Source organism: Streptopelia decaocto, assembly GCF_964273445.1.
Source record: "Streptopelia decaocto genome assembly, chromosome: 1".
In the NCBI taxonomy this organism is placed as follows: Eukaryota; Metazoa; Chordata; class Aves; order Columbiformes; family Columbidae; genus Streptopelia; species Streptopelia decaocto.
In genome coordinates this window covers 143310437-143325295 of record NC_138663.1, presented here as the reverse complement: position 1 = coordinate 143325295, position 14859 = coordinate 143310437, and positions in this window count along the sequence as shown.

The following is a 14859-nucleotide window of genomic DNA, read 5'->3' as shown; positions in this document are numbered from 1 at the left end:
GTATGTAGTTTAGATATAGCCAGAGAGAATAAACCTGTAAATATCTCATGAGTTGTCCAGCCTCCTTTGGTGATGACTTTACAGAACAAAAAGCTATAAAGCTACCACTACATAAATTATCCACCTATTTACTCATAAGTTCCAGGAGAAAATAATCAGAATATCCGTGTGTTTCCAATACTGCTTCATCATCTGTAGGATGGATAGAATTTAGGTACATTCTTGTCTTCTCAGGCGTTGGAAAAATAAAAAATGTGGATATCATTGTCCTAAGCAGCCACAAATCCCAACACACTTCTTTGTCTTGAACTCCATGAAGCAAGCTAAGAACAAGTAATCACTGAACTTCTCTCCCACATGGAGGGCTCCAACTACTAATGATCATGGGACTCCAGCTTCAGAGTCAGCCGTACTAGAAATCCAGAATGAGCAAACCAGTTTCTGATATACAACTTTTGCTCCTTGCTACTGTACCCCATGACAATGACTCCCATATTTTTCTGTATCAGATTTAAGCCTCAATTTGCCTGGAGTTACACACTGATGAATCCCATGAGATCTGCCTGTTCTATCCTGATTACAAGCTTGCATATTTATGCAGAAAACAGACACACTTTTTTTGTGAACTGTTGGCTTTTCTGCAGCCTTGACACATAGCTTTACTATCCCTAAAATGAAGAGTTTCAGTGTGAAATCTCAACAAGAACCCTTCTATTTATATGGTTGTAACTGCTATTACCATATTCAGTCAAGTATGTCCAGTGACATGGAGCAAAAAGAGATAAAGCTAAAAAGAGAAAACTCATAATTTGAGAAAAGGAATTCTCCCCATGCCTAAATACAGGGCAGTGCTGATGCCTTGAGTAGGAGGCCAGAAGGAGGGTCAGGGACACTCGTCTGAGTCAGAAGTAGGACACTGATGTTACAGTCCAAAGACATTTTCCATGCAGAAAACCCAATGCTCTTAAATGGATGTTCTAGGGGCAGCGAATTGATTAATTAAGTTTTTGTGATGTTCCAGTTAGACAATGCCCATCAATCTTTAACTCTGTTTATGGCCTGAGAGATATATGGCTGAATATATCCTATGTTCTGGCATATAAGACACCTGTGTACAAGCTGCAACCTTCAAGAAGAGAAATTACCATCAAGAAATTGCTCCATCTAAAACTGCCAATATTTGTACTATGAACAGAGGTGACAGAACAAGTAGATCAAGCAACAGTGGCAGATCCTGCAGAAGGAGCACCAGAGATTACAAATTTGCCCGCATCTGATTTTCTTATATATATTTTTTTTTCTTTAGGTAGCCTCAATGTGTTTGAAATCCTTCAATGTTAGACCCTTATTTGAGGGGAAGGAAAAAAAAAGAAGAAAAGTCAGACAGGAAATAAATGTCATACTCTGACATGCAGCTAGAACGGCGCTGCACACCACAGACTCATTCTGGAGATCTTAAGACTCCATTATTTAAGCAGAGAGCTTGTATAAAGACTCCAGTAGTGAAAATGCCTTTTTACCTCTTATGTGAATTAAGATTAATTAAATGCCTAGCTGACAGAATATTAGCCAGAAGCAGTTGGAAAAAAAAATCATCACATTCATTTCTTTTGTGTTAAAGCCATTAGCTTAAAATAGTCTGTAATTGGTTTTAGTCTGACGGTGAAAGCAGGGCTGCCATTTTTTTAAATGGGCACTGTAAATCCAGCAAGAATACTTCCAGATAGGGCTCTGAGAGGGTCAGTCAAGATGAGTTTCTTTGCTAGACAGTTACTCAGCCATTTTGGACTGCTTCATGCATGGAATTCCGTTCTTCAATTATCCAAAATTCATTACAGTTAAATTTGGTGATCACCAGAAACAAAATCAGAAGAGTTGCAGCCTGACATCAGTATTGGAAAAAAGACTGCTCAGATACTAGTGAACAGGCTCAATAGCTTTCAACTAATGTGACTTACAAAGAAGAATAAGTAACAGTTCCACACACTACAGAAATTAATTTTCCTACATGGCTGGTGGGTAAAGTTTCATATTAAGAATCAGTGGTGTTTCACCCATCTGTTTGTACTTCATGAGAACATGATATCTTGGATTTCACATGAGCTCACTGAAATTAAGGGAGTATAGTCTGAACTAAGCCTGCAGGATTAGGATTTATTAACATGAAGAGGTTGTAAGATTTGTTTCATGAAGGATTTTGATATTTTGCTACCTCACTGTTTTCAAGACAGGAATGAAGACTGAGTTACAAAATTCTTCAAAGACTAAAATATTCCAAGTCAATTGATTTCTATCTTATTATACTGTAGTATGATCCAGAAATAAAATACAAATTCCAAGGCACTTTCTGGGGAAAATCTAAACAAAGTCCTTATTATGAGAACTTTGCATTATGTTGATGTGTACCCAACCTGCCAAATTTATCCATTTTCATTAGAAATTGTATTTTTGATGGATTTTTGTCCCAGCAGGTTTTCTGACACAGTCTCTGTTGTTATATATTTACAGAAAGACAACAAATGAAGATTGAGTAGTTTTCGGGTGACGGAATATCATTGATTTTTGATAGATGTGCGAGCAGTGGAAAATACATTTGGAACCATTATTAATAAGTTATTAACAAATAACTGAAATTACCAGTTGAACTAATATGAATGCATATTCACATGGATCTATTTGCACATATTCATAGGATGTATGTGTGCAAAAGACAGAATAAGAGCAAGTTAAAGGCTATTTATATAAACCTATTAGACTACAAATGAAGTAAGGGGCATTGCAGCATAACCCTCCCCGTCATGCGGAGGAGGTTAAGAAGAAACAACTTTTATTCCCTGTCACTCATGATGATTAAAGCACTTTTCTCTAAAGCAGGCAATGCTGGCTGCCCTCACACAGACTCCTGGAATGAGAACAGCTGCTGTGAATAAGACAGGGTGAGATTTTCAAACCCTTGGGGGCACATGTGCTGGGGAGCAGCAGCAGTAACAGGGTGAATAATACAAATGAAAAAGATCTGGTAGGGTGGAGTTCTGCCAACAAGCAGGAGCAAGAAAGAGATTACTTACAGTGGGGTGGGACAGGAACCCAAGCTATCAATAGAAATGGGAACGAGATATTAGAAGCCAGGAGAACTGGCTGGAGTTTCTCCAGACCTGACCTGGCATGCCTCGCTCCCCTTACACCTTCTGTAGGTGCTTGGGCAGTAAATATCCCAGCTGGAAAGGCAGAAAGGATCGGAGTCAAGCACGGGGATATTGATTTAAAGGAAGTTCTGTGGCCATTTTCTTGGATACCTGCTGTTCAGCTGCCTTCTTGTGTCACTCGAGAAAGCTTGCCAGATTTGAGTCAAGTCAGCGAGACAGCGAGCTGTTCTTCTTCTTTTGTTTGTGTTGAAAGAAACTAGCACCCTCCTCTGCCTGCTATCTTTCGAAGACCAGCTGTTATACATTTCCACCACTCTTTAAAAGGATGAGGATTTCCAGTGTGCTGTTGTTGTTTCTTTTAATTAATTAAAAACAGGTAGGGGTCCCAGGGACCTCTTACAAGGATCATGTACAAAATAAGGCAAAGCGTAATCTGTTAATACAACTACCACAACTCTTACTCATGCAATTTCTGCCCTGAACAGCCTAAGGGAACAATAAAGAAAAGCAAGGTTTTACAAGACTCATCATTTAACCAGTTCTCCACTTCTTTATTTTTTTTTTCTTACTTCTTTCCAGTTTTCTTTTTTTAAAAAAAAGCTCACATACTCTCTTTAGACATAACAAAAGAGAAAAAAAAAAGGCCTCCGTCCATTAGGCTAGAATTCCTAATTATCAGGCGTTGACACCCAGTCTCAAATAAAACCTGTAGCTCTGCTATGCACTGCAAGGTAGATGCAGATAACTGAAGCAATAAAATGGAAGGAGGGATATAAAAGGCTAAGAGACAAAAACTGGTACTGCTAGTGTAACTGTATATTCAGTTACAAGTCAGGATCATGTAAGAAGCAATTATTTTCTCTACAGTCAAAATCCTAGTGTTGGAGATTACTTCAGTACAGGCTACAGAGTGTTTAAAAAAGAAAGGCTTGAAAACCCACAAAATATAAAAGCATTTGTATGATTTCAAGAGACATGACAAACATGCTCATTGGGATTATTTTCACAAAAACCTAATTTTTAAAGCATAAACCATGTGCCAAGTAAAAGCCTCTAATATCTCCCCTGTTTCTAAGAAAACCTGTCTGATCTTCACGTCCTCCATGTACACATTCATCCAATGCTTTAGGACAGGAGGCAAAGGATATTGTAGCCATTGTCAAAGCTGCAAGTCTGAGTAGCTTTAACGTAGAGTCAGATCTCAGACCTGTTCACACACGATAAGCAAAACATCCAAAACACCAAACATAACAAACAATTGTGCCTCTACTGACTGAAAAGTGTAACTAGATAAAAACTAGTTATATAATTTTGTAAATTAGGCTTTCTAAACAGATAAACCTGGGCAAAAATAAATTTTATTACCAGCAGCCATCGACATCACATGTCCTTTGATTCTCAGATGGGTCATCTGTTAATTAAACAGCAGACTGTAACTTACCCAACTCTGACAGACACGAGACAGCAATTTGAAAGAAACTCTGCAATGTATAACAGAGCCACACTGTGGACTAACAATCATGAATTCTGTCTTCTGATATCGAAACTGTGGCAAAAGCTACCAGTCATACGAGACAGGCCAGGCTGGGCCACACCAGGAGAAACACAGTGCCATTCAGTACAACTGGACTTCTCTGTGCCATCAAGAGGCTCATCAGACATGACTTCCTACTGTTTTCTTGAGAACTTGGGCTTTCTCTACTTGGGCAACTAGAGAAAGTGCTGCAACCCTTCATGGGCCTGGCAAAGCACTAAAGAGGATGCACTAAGTGGCATAAGAAGCTGCCTAGCACAACTCTTTGCTCTCACATAGGACCAAACATACCTATGCCATTCCTGACGGTTTTTATTCCAACAGGAGAAGCCCTGCTGGACATAGAATAGAGACATCCAGTGTGGGGACAGCCAGCCTCCCCATGGCCACATTGGTAAGCACTGACTTTCTGCCAGATCTCCTATTCTGACAGTTTATTCTGCTGCAGGGCAAAATTATTTTGCAGCTGACTTGCCTGGATGAGGACTACCAAGAAACTGATTGTTATGAGTAACTCACGTATCATCTTTACATCGTTAACACGAGTAACCCCAGCTCTAGAATTTGTCCACGACCATTTTTCATAACATTCAGCATTTCTGAGACAGATATTTTAAGAAATGTACACATGGTAAAGACACATTCTACCCTTTTCCCAGCCTTTTCTCTGCCTACGATGAAGATTAGTAACTGCCTGCAGTTTCTAGCAGCAGGCAGCATGAAGTTCAGTACATTTGCAACAGTACGTGCTTATAAGATTTCCTCTCCTATATTTTACCTTTTACAAGTAGTAGATTGCTTTATTTCATCAGAAATCAACACAAAAACAAAACAGACTTCTTAACCTTCAACTACACGCAAGCAGTATGTTGAACTAAAGCAAAGTATGGAACATTTTGCTGTTCCCATAAGGAATTACTGAAGGCCCTCAGTTATTCTTATGAAAACTAGGCCATGACCAGAATTCTTTTCCTTCTTTAAAACAAAGCAAATCTACTATTTTTTCCTGACTAACCTGTTGCCAGCTTCTTGGGCAGAAAAATAAATATCATGTTCCACGGAAACCAGGCAGCCTTTCACATTGCAAGACAAAGACAAGGTCTACACTGAATATGAACCAGCTTGTGCCTGTAATCACTGCTGGTTATCTCCTGGTCTGTCTATACAGTCTTGGATTATGAACTAGCTGTTCAGCCCTACTCAGGTGCCACTCCCCTGTGCAAGCTAAAAGCCAGTTGATGATGAGATAGAAACAGTCCTGTGAATTTGGAACTGAAACTCACACAACAGGGAGAGCAAAATAAGTCTTCATACTGAGGCAGCCATTCCTAGCAGGGTCCAGGTAAAAACCTATGTGTGGCATAACAAGCTCAAGCTGCCAGGAACAGGAAACATGATGAATGCACAAATAAAACATGAAGGAGGCAGGCTTATAGGTCTCGAAAATCCTCCATCTGCCTTTTCAAGTGGTTCCAGCTTCTCATTCATATTAAAGATAATGCTGAGCTGTGTTTCAACAGCATTGCTAAAACAAATTGCTTTAGGGAGCGGACATCCATTTTCCCAGTCTCTGCTTGATGCCCTGCAGAGAATAAATAGTGCAATGCTACTGCCAGTTCAGAAGAAGTAATGCCATAAAGGAAATAATGCACACTTTTAATCTCCCAAACATACTTTTTTTTTTTTCTGCAGTTATTTATAATTTTAATATAAACTGCAGAAAATGCCATGACTGTGTGGCTTGCTTTCCTGTGATCTCATCAGGTCCTTCTCATTATAATCACAGAAAAAGTGGCTTAACTACATTCACAAGTATCAGCTTCTCAGTCCTCACAGGGGAATCTATATTAATTGGCAGCAGCAAAATGGCAAAGCACAGAATTCTATTTATCCAAGAGTGTTTGGCTGGAAGAAGGAGCTAGATTTGATAATGAAATCATGAGTCTGGCCCTTTACAGGGTGCACACTTCTATAGGCCAGCGTCAATATATGACTAAAACTGTTTGGACTGGAAAAGTCACTCCATTTGCTCTCTATAATGCAAACAGTGATGACTAATGATATCGCTGAATGAAAAATATGGTGCTGATGCAATCACACCTGGAATACTGTGCCTTGTGCTGAGCACTGTCATTACCAACAAGCTACTGGCAGATCAGAGGATACTCAGAAGAAAGGGAAAAGATGATTAAAGAGATGTTACAATTGTCTTAGGAAGAAAGACTAGGAGAGTTAACTGGCATTTGGCTAGGTTAGTATGGAAAAGAGGCAAGTTTACTGAAAGCCCTCACTTGAACTTTCCACCATATTTAGAGGACCTTTGCTGGGAGGATGTCTCAGGGCAGCAATGTTCAAGGGGCGGCTGGCCTCCAAGAGACAGAGTGTGTGTGTATCTCATTTCCCAGAGAGACCAAGACACCAACAGAATTTCCCAGCAAGAGCATAAACTGATTTCTTCAATAATAATGTGAGAGAGAAAACACACCTAAGCATGGCAGAAAGCCATGGCCTGTCTCAGCTCTGCATCCACCACGACTGATGCAGCTGCCCAGAAGCAGTGGGAACATGTTGCCACCCCAGTGCCAGGCTGCAGGCTGTGCCCCGCTCCTGTGCCAGTACAGGACGGCAGCAGTGAGCACCCCAGTGGGAGCTGTGCCCAGGTGGAGGAACTGCTCCACTTAGTGATGGAGGTCCAGGAGGAGGTGGGGAGGTGAGGAGGATCAGGGAGTGTGAGAGGTTGAGTGCTGGAATTGCACCCTGCCTTCCCTGAGACAGGCCTGACAGGCACTCAGGACACATGATATGGAGGACTCCCTATCACTTCCTTATCCCTCCCTACAACTACCTGAAAGAAGGTATCATCTCTTATCCCAGGTAACAAGCGATAGGACAAGAGGAAACAGGCTCCACTTGCACCAGGGGAGGTTTAGATTGGATATTAGGAAGAATTTCTCTGCCTAAAGGGTTGTTAAGCCCTGGAACAGGCTGCTCAGGAAAGTAGTGGAGTACCGTCCATGGAGGTGTTTAAAAGAAGCACAGATGTAGTGCTTAGGGACATGGTTTAGTGGAGGACTTGGCAGTGCTAGGTTCATGGTTGGACTTGATCTTAAAGGTCATTTCCAACCTAAACAATTCTATGGTTCTATGAAAATGTTGAGTATCCGAGCCTAAAGCACATGCTTAAACTATTTAGGTCCAGCTGCTGGTGAAATCTGTGAGAATTCAACACCCGAACCACTTCAATATAATTTGCCAGTGTGACCAAAACACTTAGAGAATATATCCAATTGACTTTCACAGGACTTAGATTCCCTAATGCCCAATGCAAATGGAACGGGAGTTAAATATTTCCATGCTTTTCAAAAGACTATTATCTGCCATTTTGTACAGAAGGGAAGAAAGGCAGAAGTCATACACTATGAGTGCTGTAGCCAAGTGTTCAAATACTAGGAGTACTTAGTAAAAAAAAGGGAAGAATTTAAAAATAACTAAGAGAAGTTCAGTACCAATTACCTTATGGTACCCAGTATAAAGGAGAATGAGAGACTAGCTCTACATTAAGAGAAGTAGTGAGGGTAATGAAGAACAACACTTAGGACTGAGAACAAATATAGTACACCTGAACTCCAAACAAGAACCAGCCCCACCCAAGGTACCTTCAGGTAAAGTTTCACACACTGCTTATCAGTGCAGGGAGTGCAGAGGCGCCAAGCTTAGACTCACTTCAGTCTGTCTCCAGGAGACCCAGCCCAGTTTTGACCACATAATTCTGGGTAAAAACACACAGTTCAGCCACTCTGGACAAGTCCTCTGGGCATCACCCTGTTTCTGAGGTGTAGTAAAGCAACAGGGTTGGCTGATACCGGAATTTAACCGTAGCCTTTTTCTTTTGGGAACCAGTAACAAGCATATATCACAGAATCACAGAATGTTAGGGATTGGAAGGCACCTCAAAAGATCATCTAGTCCAATCCCCCTGCCAGAGCAGGAACACCCAGATGAGGTTACACAGGAATGTGTCCAGGCGGGTTTTGAATGTCTCCAGAGAAGGAGGCTCCACAACTCCCCTGGGCAGCCTGTTCCAGTGTTCTGTTACCCTCACTGAGAAGAAGTTTCTTCTCAAATGTCTAAAGCAATCCAGAAAGAAACTTTCTCTTAACTTATCCCTTCAATACCATAATTAAGACCAAAAAACATAGCTCCTACAGCACAAAGTTAGCATAAAGAGTCCCCAAAATAGAGTAGCTAGAACAAAACAAACAAACAGAACCAAAAAACCAACCACAAACAAAAATCAGTGTGAGGAAGGAGCTTTACCCTGGGTTTTACACAATCCCTTTGTGTCAGGACACATGATCTGATACTGGTGGTACCTCTGATACATAAATCAATACATGTACTGTCCCGGCGAACATACTGTGAGTGCCAGCTGTCATCATAGGGCATGCACATGGGGTTTGCAGCAGGGTTTCTGTCTTCTGATTTCCTGCCACTGTGCAAGGGGCTGACTACTATACTCCCTTAAAAATCTGAGACTGAATGGCATTTCAAAGATTTCATGATGGAAAGACAGGGCTTATATTTAAGGACTGTCTCAGCTAATCTGGGATCTCTTATTGCCTTTACATTTACTTCCCTCTTATCCTATCTCTTCCTTTACACATTTGCAAGTTTCCTCACCTGATATGTTTGCCAGGTGGAATAAACGAGACCTCCTTGCATCTCTTTTTCATGTGCCACTCAACTCTGAGTGATACTCCTTGGGTAGCTCTCTCTTCCCCTCCTTACCCCCAGCTTGGTATCCCTCATGGGATGGCATCTTTATACGCAATGTTCTCTTTGTAAGCTTTCACCTCTAATAACTCACTAGCTGCCAAGGAGTTTTCTCACTTAATTTATTTTTTCCCATCATCCACTACTAGATCCTCACCTTTACTACTGTTTTAATTCTTATTTGCTGCCAGTGGACAGATTCCTACATTCAGTCAGTTAATAGTGTGTGGATATCCACAGGGCAGATAAACTTTTTATTTTAAGTGTGTATATATTATGCATAACTCATTCTCCATAATTATACAGAGTGCTCTCATTTCTGGAAATGACTGCTCTTCTTATTCTGTCTGGAAGTAATAAGATACATTACAACAGGCTTCACAGACTGCAGGAAGGGCACTATACAATGCACTGATGAACTTACAAGAAGGTTTCCTCAAGTGATTTCTCATTTAAGTTACTGGGAATTGAGATGTGCAGACAAGAGAGGTTTCCTTTAGCACAGTGCACACCAGTCTTGCTTTCTTAAGAGTGAAGGGGTTTGCACTTTCTAGATTTCTCATCTCCTTTTCCCAATACTTCTTAGCCTGCCCTCTCCAATTACCTGTTGGCAACAGCCTTGACCACTAAGCTGCCTATATATCTTAATCTTATCTCATATATCTTTTTCCCTGTTGTCACTCCAAAGGGAACATTCTCTACAATGTGATCCATAAGAATATTCCCTATTCTTCTCCAGTAAAAGAGTCTCCAAGACAAATTATCTTAGAAATAAGTCTGCTGGTAGGCTGTTGTTTTGCTTCAATGTTTTTTAAAATAAGGAGCAGAATTACTACCAGCTGACTGTATCTGTAGCTTCTATTCTCCACTACCTGCCCCTTAAAGGTTCATAAATAAGGTGTTGAAGCATCTGCATCTCGAGGGCTCACAGACATAGTGGGAGCATGAAAACACCCAGCTGGGCACAGGCACAGCAAGAGCCACTTGGCCGCTTGCTTGTGCCTCACTGAGATGCCTCCAGGCCTTCTCAAGTCAACACAGTAGCTCGCAGCTCTAAGCCTCTGGCTGCTCACATGCTTGGCTCTCAGGCCTGATGCTCTCCTCTAACAGCCTTGCTTGTCTCTTCCAAAGGAAAGTACTGGGATACCTCAGTTCCCCAACCAGCAGTAATGGTACTGCCCAAAGGGGCCAGTGTTGCTAATCTGAAATTGTGGCAGCTCCAGTCCCTCTGTCACTGCTAAAATACTTTAGACCCTGCATATATTTGGGGCTCTGACTGACCGTGCACTCACATCACAATAACCCTGCCAGACATTTTGCCAATGTCAAATAAGCAAGCAGTCCAGGAACATTAGTAATCTAATTCCACAAAAAGAATTGAAAATCTTTCCTTTACCTAATGACAGGAGCTTTCATATGGGTCACCCTAGACTTGCACCAGGTAACCCAAAGATTAGTTCACAGAGCCATCCAAAGGCTTTTTATCATTGATCTATAATCTGATTTAATACTATAGTTGCTGTAAATCCCCAAGCCTAACTCAGTGGTAAGAGCATATTATCACCTATTGGTTCTGTTCTCTTGCACCCTTGACCTCTGAATATGATGATATGATCCTACTCTCTAATGCCACCATCATCCCTAAAGTGCTCATGATTCCTCATTCCTCATGCATGCAATTGGGGCATATTTACAAACAAATCAAATACAAAGGCACTTTGTTGTGAAGGTTATGTTTGTCCTGCAAACTGTAGTTTATCAAGGAAGCACACCGTATTGATCAGCCGCTGTCAGAACACATGAATCAAGTCTCATCAATGCCTCAGCACAAAATATAACACAACATCACTGCTGTTACAGCTTGATAGGATGCTTTATTCAGCCAAGCAATCACATTTTGAAAAAGCCTTGTTGAAGACAACTGAGTAGAAAACCATGGCTTAATGAAACAAATACACCAAATTGCAGTCAAATGCATCTTCAATCTCTTTCTGTTCTCCTCAGTAATTCTACCAATTTATTACCTATGACAACTCACACTAACCTCCTCTTAACCTGAGAGTAGACACTATTAAATGTGGTACAGGAAAGAATTCACAAGGTGATATAAATATCATGTTTCTTGTACATTTTTACTTCAGCATAACTTAGCCTCTCTTCTCCCCATAGGTTTCCCTAGGTCTGACCAACTTTAAAACAAAAAAACTGCATAACAGAAAACACTCACATAGTATAACCCAAAGAAGGCAGCAAAATGTCAAAAGAAAGATCGACACATTTGCCTAGAACACCACTTAGAGAATGAAACAGTGATATACCGGAATAGCAGCAAATACCATACTCCATATAACCACATCCTTACTATTCCCAGGAAATAAACAGATTTTCTGCAATAGTTGTACTGGTGTCATATAAACTTTTTTTTTTTTTCTTTTTCTCTGTAGTACTCATGCATCTTATAGGAGAAATAAGGTGAAGGCAAAAATCTCCAGAAATTGACTTGTACTTGAAACCATCAGCTGAAACTGCAGGAATTACTGGAAAACTTCTTGGTTAAACAAAGCTTCCCTATTAAAGGCTTTTCTAAGTTTTGCTTTCTTTGTTCTCAACATGCACAGATATCACAGATCCCTGAACAGCAGCAGAAACAAATCAGATTTTATTTTCTTTTCTTTTGAAAGGCCTCAGACCAGCCAGCTGTGTCCTCATCCACAGAACAGCCCCTTTGCTTCCATTTCTATCCAAAGGCCCACATGGACCCAAAGCAAAGCACAAATCCACCTCCTTCCTCACCACAGAGAAAGGTACTGAACCCTTTCAGCTTAGTTTCTCTTTCAGCTTCATTGCCTTACCAATGTGAATTGGCTATTAGCCCATTTCCCCTAGACCGCAGCTATTTCCACTGAACCGGCTCTATTTGAATGCTTCAGCCATCCATTCAATCTGAGACCTTGGGATATCCCTTCAGTCCGAACTCTGACTTCTACACACTACCTCTAAGCCAGTAGCAGGCATAAGGCATAAATTGTAACTCTGGACCATGAAAGGCAGCACCACGCAGTGCAGTGCTAAGTTGCATCCCTACAGAATCCAAAATCTATTAATAGTTGCAGTTTGTGAGCTAAACATCAGAGATTATAGAGTTTTGAACATCTACTTCTGAAGTACTGTATCTCTGCTAGAACATGACCCTACATTTTAAAGCTAGGACAATTGGAAACCCATCACTTTTTAAGTGGCAATCTCCACTTGTTCAGAGAGAGGAAGGTTGGTTCGTCCGGAGGTTATGTTGCTGTCTCCACTGTGGCAACAAGCATCATAAGAAACCCCAGGTAAGTCAATGGTCTACACGAGTCTAACACTCCTGCCTCTAAGATGGGACAAGATGCCTGCCTCAGAGATGGGACTTGAATTTGAGCTGGGTTCATCCTCCTCAATTCACTTACCAAGAAATGTAAGAAAGAGCAGCTCAGTTGTGAACTATAAATATCCTGACCTTTACCTTAGGTGTTTGGAAAGAGCAGGAATTTCCATATAAAATAATTCACAAGTATCCAATAACAGAGGGAAGTAATTCATTTGAGTTCTGTGTTTTTACAAGGCTTAGCATGACAGCCAAAAACCAAACTACAAATAAATTAAATAAATGAATGAAAAGTAATATTCTAGAGAAGCACAGAAAACTTCAGACCACAGGTGATGACAGAGGATCTTTCTGTAATTACCTTCCTTCCCAGGGATGAGCACTATATTAAATTTTTTTTGTAAAAAAGAAAGAGAGAGAAGGAATCAAATCTAAACATGGCAGAATTCATTGTGAGTCACACAGGATATTTAGCTATTCCCTCCAACAAGAAGCATCTCAAGTTTCTCTTTAAATGGGTCAGGAATATGCTGGCTGCACCTGAAAGATTCAGAGACTGTGAAAGCTTTTAAATTTGTTATAGATCTTTAAGGAGAATTCATGTAAAGTTAATTTGTACTCTTGAATCCTCATGTCTAAATTGTTAGTTAGTATTAAATATTTGAAGTGAAAAATTTTGAAAAAGTATTGCAACTTTGGAGGAATGTTAGACTGAATTCACTTAAAACCTAGTTGAGGACAAATAATCTCATATCTAGGTATGAAAAAAAGTATTAATATTTGTTTGTTTGTTTGTTTGTTTTGTCAGTAATTTTGTGTTTTACTGTTATATACAGTTCAAATGGAACTACATTGAAATGGGGGAAATGAAGTTAACACAAGTGATAGTTGACAAATCAAAATGCAATAACTAAGAAGTGTACTGGAAATATAAAACTAAGGCATCTTTTAAAATCTAAATATTTGTAAATTCATGAAATGTAAAGGAAAACTAGAAAACAGTGTTTACTAAAAGCCAATGCAAAACCGTAGCAACACCAATTCCAGATAACCACTAGTTCATTTTGTGCCACACAAATAATTTATTTTTTAGTGGACATTATCAAAGGATGAACATGTAAGGGCAAATATCTTTATCATTAAATCAAAGAAGAAGCAAACTTCTTGGATCTATTACATTAAATACAGGAGAGTGTGCTGAAAAAGTTCTAATGGGCATCCATACTTTTTCTGAATTCTCAATTTACTTAAAGCTACAACATCTCAAAAAATCTCTGGAGATTTTTTATATTTGTCACACATGCAGTTCTTCATATCATGCAAGAAAATATTTGCTCTAGAAGCAATTGTGGGGCTGCCAGGCATGTATGTAAAAGAGAGATGGCAGACAAGCATACAAGATCTGATCATTCACACGGAATTTTTCTGTGACTTTGGAAAACACAGTTTGTCCTATTGCTGTAATGATACAACAAAATATTTACATTATTGTTTTCAGGGTAGGCTAATATTTCAGCATAGAGCTAATTCTTATCCCTAACGAGCCCACAGTAAAGAAATATCATCAAAGCTACCTCTTGACAGCAGGAATGTACAGAAATTGTAGAATTTATTGAAAAGTGGTTTACACAGAGTGAAATTAAACATTCAAAAATGTTATACTACCCTAAGCTGTTCTGTGAAATCTTGAGATGCTAAACACATTTGCTATTCTCATTCTGGTAAACTTGAATTTCAGAGTTGATTTAAATCATTCCTTGGAATAAAAGGTGTTCATATAAATATAAGGATTCAACTATTGAGATAAGAGAGGTGCTTTCCATATTATTTTTTCTCTCCCCACCTCCATAGCACTGAAATACACATTTTTCTCAATGCAAACCCTCCCTAATTCAGGTTTTAAGGAGAATCTGGAGAGGTAGAGGGCTGAGCAGAAAGATAAAAATTGTAAAGTTTTTTCCCAAGTTTCTCCAGCATAGTCAGCAGCATGCTAGAAAAGTCATTTGTCTACAATTGCTCCTGACTAAAATTAAATAGACCAT